Source organism: Macaca fascicularis, chromosome 14 (assembly GCF_037993035.2).
Source record: "Macaca fascicularis isolate 582-1 chromosome 14, T2T-MFA8v1.1".
In the NCBI taxonomy this organism is placed as follows: Eukaryota; Metazoa; Chordata; class Mammalia; order Primates; family Cercopithecidae; genus Macaca; species Macaca fascicularis.
Window position 1 is genome coordinate 5,548,071 of NC_088388.1, and position 6,718 is coordinate 5,554,788.

The window sequence follows — 6,718 nt, forward strand, 5'->3', positions numbered from 1 at the left end:
CTGGGGAAGGCGGCGGCCCGCCCAGCCATGGCCCAATGGCCAGGCGGAATCAGCACGCGGGGCTGCGCTATCTGGGGCCAGAATTCGGAATGCCACACGTAGCAAACAGTTAATGATCAACTGGTCACCTCTATCCAAAAGACCTAAAACTAATAGAGCTATAAAATGTGTAAAATATCTGCCCCCGACCAGACCAGACAAGACAGCTTAGGGCAGTAAGCATTTCTCTGCCTCCCCTTTCAATAACCTTGCACTGGGAGGCAGGCCACGGGGCCACTCCTATGGGAAAATTTTCCCGAAGCAAGCCATTTGGCCAGAAACGCTTCCCATGCTCTCCTCAGCACCCCGTCCCTGGCCACGACCCCTCTCCCCTTGCAGCCACCGCCGAGGGGACACAGATTCCTTCTCAAGTTGCACATTTTGGGAAGGCTGGAGTGTTTTAAATGGAGCATGTATTTGCCCCTTGAAGGAGAAAGAAGGGCGCCAGGGGAGTGGACCTCCCATCCATGCACGGGCCTTCCCTCTCCTGTCCTGACACAGAGAGTGACTTCTGCTAGAGCTGCTGACTTCTGCCAATTTATATGCTAATTCCAGAAATTATTCTTCCTACATTAAATAAAAGCTGAGGAATGTTCCAAAGGTCTGAACAGATTGTACCATTAACAGACAGAGGAGAGCTGCGCAGGCCCTGCCCACAGGAGTTTTGAGCGTGTGAACTTGTGTGCAGCTCACACTCTTGCCTCATTTTAGGCGCACGTGCTCCTTAGGCTGACTTGCCAAAATAAAACTGCTTCGGCATCCAAAGCCTCCCCGTGCCCATCCTGACCTTGCAGTCCCCTTTCAGAGTAACCTGAGAAAGCAGAGACTGCAAAACAGAATTGGAAGGGGGCCACACTGAGTTCACACCCCGGAGTGATCACCTGACCCTAAGTGTGTCAGCATCATCAGAGTATCGCCCCCCTGACCCAGTGCCTGAGCCCCCCGCCTCCTCCACAGCCTCTTCATGTTGCCCACCAACCCCTCCAGACACCAGTTTTCTTTCTGTTCTTCCCACTTCAACAAGCCCTTCCTTCTTCAGGCGCTTTGCACATTCTGTTCCTCCCACTGGGACTGGGCTTCTCTGCTCCCGACCAGGTCACCCTGGCTCATCCAATTCATCTCAGCTTACTTGCCAGAGAAGCCCGCTCTGAGCACCAGGTGAGGGGGGCCTGGATACACACTCTTAGTGAGTGCTGTACCTTCCTTCCTGGTGGTCCTCACAATTCCAGTAGAATTATTTGTGTAATCATTTCTTCAGAGCTTCCCAGCCTCCTGAGAACAGGAACTAGGGTCCATCCTGTATCCCCAGTGCCAAGAAGAATGCTTGTCATAGACTACAAAGAGGGAAGTTTGGATAGATATTTGGGGAATGTTTGGATGGACAGATGTTTGGATGGATGGATGGATGGATGGATGGATGGATGGATGGATGGATGGATGTTTGGATGGATGAATGGATGAATAGATGGATGGATGGATGGATGGATGGATGGATGGATGTTTGGATGGATGATGGATGGATGATGGATGGATGTTTGGATGGATGGATGGATGGATGTTTGGATGGATGGATGGATGGCTGGCTGGCTGGCTGGATGGATGGATGGATGGATGGATGGACGGATGGATGGATGGATGTTTGGATGAATGGAATGGATGGATGGATGGATGGATGTTTGGATGGATGAATGGATGAATAGATGGATGGATGGATGGATGTTTGGATGGATGATGGATGGATGTTTGGATGGATGGATGGATGGATGTTTGGATGGATGGATGGATGGATGGCTGGATGGATGGATGGATGGATGGATGGATGGATGGATGGACGGATGGATGGATGGATGTTTGGATGAATGGAATGGATGGATGGATGGATGTTTGGATGGACGTTAGGATGGATGGATGTTTGGATGCATGGACGGATGTTTGGATGGATGGACGGACAGATGGATGGATGGATGGATGGATGGATGGATGGATGGATGGATGGATGGATGGTGGAGAAAATTGGTCATCCCCCAGGAAGACAATTGTCTTGGTAGAATAATTTATATTTTCTGCTTTTCTCTCCCTAGAACTCTACAAAGATCTCAGTCAGGGATCCCCACTGGCTGTGTCCCCCAGTCGTAGCCTCGGAGATAGAGAACTCCACCAGGCCAACCTCTTGGTCCCATGTTTTCCAGTACTGTGCACTGCTCACACAGTTCTCTCCTAGAACACCTGCACTTCCAAAAGCCCTCTCTCCCAAGGACCCCAACCTTTTCCTCCAAGTAGATGCTGGGGTGCTGCATCTGCCAACTTCTCTCTCTTCCATGCCAGGACACACTGACCTCAGCCTCACACAGGCCTGAGCTCCAGGCCAGGGTCGGCCACTTCCTAGCTGATGACCCTGAAGCCACAGACTTTCCTCTCTGAGCCTCGGTTTCCTCATCTGTATAAAGGGTCTCATGAGGGAAAGTGGGAAGGATTACATTTGATAATGTGTGCCAGATGCCAGTACTGTGACTGAAACAGGAGGTGATTAACAAAGTAACACGAGGATTGATGTATTGATTGATTTATCAGTTGATCAATTTGAGACTCTGAAGGGAGTGAGTGTTCTTCAAGGCAGCCAGGTGGGAGATGCCTTTAAACATGGCAGAGTCTGGCAGTGGTGCTGCCCTGTCTTAATCTTGGTCAACACCAACACCTCAGCTATCTCCCACCTTAGAGTGAACAAGAAAATGGCCACATCTCCCAGGCCTTGATCTAAAGAGTTTGCAGTGCCCAATTAAAGTGATCAGTTGTCTCGCTTGCAGCCTCAAAAATGCCTGGAGCCACCCCTGCAGATCCTCACTTCTCCACTACACAGCTCAAAGGCCACGGACATCCCAGCCATCAGAACTCAGAACGAGCCTTAACAGAGTGCATTGGATCTCATCCTTCCTCCACTCGAACCCCCAGGAGTTCCTCTGCTCCACACAAGGCCCCTTCGGGGAACCTCGAGGAGCTGAGCATGCCCCACCTCAGGGCCTTGGCACATGCTGCTCTGTCCCGAGGTCTCCACTGGGATCCCTGCCTCCCTTTCCTTGGGTGTGTGTTCCTTCATCAACCAGACCTGCCCTGGCCCGGCCTAAATCTCCACTGGAGCCCATCACTACCTGATGCACCAGACACTTTGTCTGCTTCTCCTGGCCACCCCGACTAGAAGAGCCCACTAAGGCAAGCACTTGGGCCTGTCTTGTTCACAGCCGTATTCCCAGCCCCTGGCACCCAACAGCATTCAGTAAATGGTAGTTGAGTGGATAAATGAATGAATGAGGAGGTATCCATTCATTCATTTCATACTAATACTAATTAACAATAATAATAGCAGGAGCTGGCTCTTCACAGATGCTGGGATTCAAAGGTAAACCAGACACAGTTCGCATTTTCAATAATCAACAAATGTGTAATTAGCCAATAAATAAGTTAAAAAGTGATCAGTAAATGCATGATCATAGACTGTGGTGAGACTCCCAAAGGGGCAGGGGCAGGTGCTTGGATGGGCACCAGGGAGCTCCTCCCCCAGGGAGTGGGTCTGAGACCTGAAAGGCGTGTGAGAATGAGAAAAGCATGTTGGCAGAACAAATGTGTACAAGTCTCCTGCAGCCGCTGTAACAAACCATCCCAAACTGGATAACACAGAACAACAGAGACTTATTTTCTCAGTTCTTGGGACCAGAAGTGCAAAATCCAGGTGTCAGCAAGTCCTGGTGTTCAGCAAACCCTAGTGCTTAGCAAACCCAGGTGCTTGGCAAATCCCACTGCTCAGAAAATCCTGGTGCTCAGCAAACCCTGGTGCTTGGCAAACCCCACTGCTCAGAAAATCCTGGTGCTCAGCAAACCCTAGTGCTTAGCAAACCCAGGTGACTGGCAAACCCCACTGCTCAGAAAATCCTGGTGCTCAGCAAACCCTACTGCTCAGAAAATCCTGGTGCTCAGCAAACCCTCACAGCACAGTCCCTGGATGGTAGAGCTTTTCTTGGTGTTTCTGGTATGAATACTGCATTCCAGGCCCTGGGGTTTGCACTGTGAGAGACCCATGGACCTGCCCCAGGTAAGATCTCAGTGCAGCAGCCACTGGTCCTCTCCCAGCAGTGTGGGCTGGGCCACTCCTGCCATGCCAGGTTTCAGCCTCCCCAACACCAGGGGGCCTGATGCCAAGGTCTCCACAGGGCCTTCCCACTTTAAAATTCTCCGACTCCCAAAAGATCAGGGACTTTCCAATCTAGAAAATACCCTCATTGGATGGCCCTACCCATCCAGCCATTAGCTCGTCAAGCAGGCCAGGCACTCCCTGGGCTGCCCAACTCTCCGCAGGCATCAGCCCCAATACCACCTCTTGGATACGGAGCAGACACAGCATTACCCTCCTTACTCCTTCTCTGTCTGGACCAGTTCTTCCTCTTCCCTCCCCACATCCTGTTGCAATCATTCATGCTCGGGGATCCTCCTCTCCCCAGAAGCTGTGGCCTCTGGAAACCCCAAACGTTGACATTTGTTGTCCCACCTGGCTCTCTGTGGCTGGACCCCCACACAGCCAGATACAGATGCTGTCCCCTGCCCTGGTCACTCAGCAGGTGAGGGCTGGGCCCTGGGAGCCTGGCCTCTGTGTAGCCCTGAGTGGGAAGATGGTAGAAGGAGACCTGTCCCCACTGGAGCAGTTCACCAAGGACAGGAGGCTGGGACAAGCTCCCTCCGTCCCCTGCCCACAGGATCAGAGAATCACCCAGAGGCACCTTCCCACAGCGCCTCACTGGGCAGCCGGGCCTGGGAGCCAAGGCCAGCAGGCCTCAGGGGACCTGGACAGTTTGGTTTTGCTTGGTGAATCTGGACAAACTGGAAATGTAAAGGACTGCACTGGACGTACCCAGCTGGGCAAACTGGAAGTGCTTCAAAGAGCTGGGAGCAGGGCCGGGCAGCCGGTTCACACAGCCACGGCCAAGCTCAGCCCATCACTCAGGCCACCTGCCAGAGGCCCATGCACCACCTTGCTGCTGCCCCTCCCCACCGCCAGTGGTCAGGGACCCTGCCCACAGAGCCCCTCGGCAGCAGGGAGCTCCAGGCCAGCCAAGTGCAGGCCTCCTCCTCCGTGAGATATTAATCAAACACATCCTGATAGTGATCAATGGAGGGCCCCTGGCAGCGCTGGGCTGGCCAGCCTCCAGGCTCACCCTCCAGAGGCAGGAACGCCGAGGATGGCAAATGTGATCTTTGGCAAGGGACAGCACATTGTCTCACCGCTGTGGGAAAATGCTTAATGCGCAAACATTTCCTTAAAACGAGCTGACAAGGAAACGTTCAAGATGGCCTTATTAAAGATAATCATCCTGGCAGAACAGGACAAAAATAGATTAAGTCGCTTCCGAACTCTGAGAGCAGGATACGTGGCCCAGCGGAGCATCTCTAAACCAAAGCGGGTGGCGGCGGGGAAAGATTCCACGGCTTTCCTTTGGGTTTCACCACTTGCAAAAAGCTTCCCAGTCAGCTGGTGGGGAAGCCCAGCCCCTCACCCCACCCCACCCCACCCCAGTGCAGGGCAGGCGCTGAGCCCCAGGCTAGCAGAGGCAGGGAGTGGGCTGCAGGCGTGGAGGGGTTGGCGGGGGCTGGAGCTGCACACAGGAATGTCAGTGCCTGGCTTAATTTCTAAACCTGCCATATGGCCCTGCGTCCTGCGACCCAGGCTGGTGGCCAAGGAGGAGCCCTGGGGCTCGGTCCACAGCCCTCCAGGCCGGCTGCACAAAGCCATTTTTCAAAGGTGTTTCCCAACAGTCTCTCTCGAAGGAACTGCCCTTTGAGAAGCTGTCTTGGGCTCGAGCCAGGTAGGGATGTCTGGGGGCTCTTGGCAAACGTGCCAGCCGTCCCCAGATCAAAAGTGCCTTTCTTGGTTGCTCACTGCCTCTCTGTGCCAGGTGAATGAGCTGTGGGGGAACCCGGGGCTGGGCAAGGCCGGAGTTGTCTTACCCAGACTCAAAGATGGGGGCGGGGGCTGACCACAGGTGCGGTGTGCCCCACCAATCCATAGAAACCCCAACCCACGGGGCAATGGCTCACATTACAAAAGACCCATGGTGAGGCCCCTTCAAACCGAAGCTCCCCAAGGACATGGCACTGTTTGTTCAGGGATCATTCGCCATGTGACAGAGAGAGGCCCAGACCAAGGAAATGTAAGGCCAGAGGGCTCACAGGCCCTGCCAGCTGACGTGGCCTCGGTCTAGACAGAGAGACGGGCAGAGTGGGCATAAGGGGGGTCCGCGAAACCAACCCAACCTTCATTCACCCACCACGGGGGCCTCCCTTCTGGGCAGGGGCAAGTGCTTTCAACCCAGCAGGTGGGCACTGGCAGCCCCGCTGTCACACAAGCCCCTGACATCTTCTCGCTGCAGACACACTGGTGGCAAGGGCTTGTGCGTGGACGCGCGTGACCCGACGTCCCATCAGGCAGTGTCCAAGAGAAAGAATCCAGGATGCCGCTTACGCAGAGAGCCCTGCACGCCCCACTCCCGGTTTCCCGTGCTGCCAGGCTGGGACCAAGTCCACCTTGGATATGTGGCTGGCAACTGTCATCGCTACCAGGTTCATCTCACTGGCACTCACTCCCTGCCGCCCGCCAATAATGCCAACAAAACCCACAGTGGAGCCAGGGCCTCGG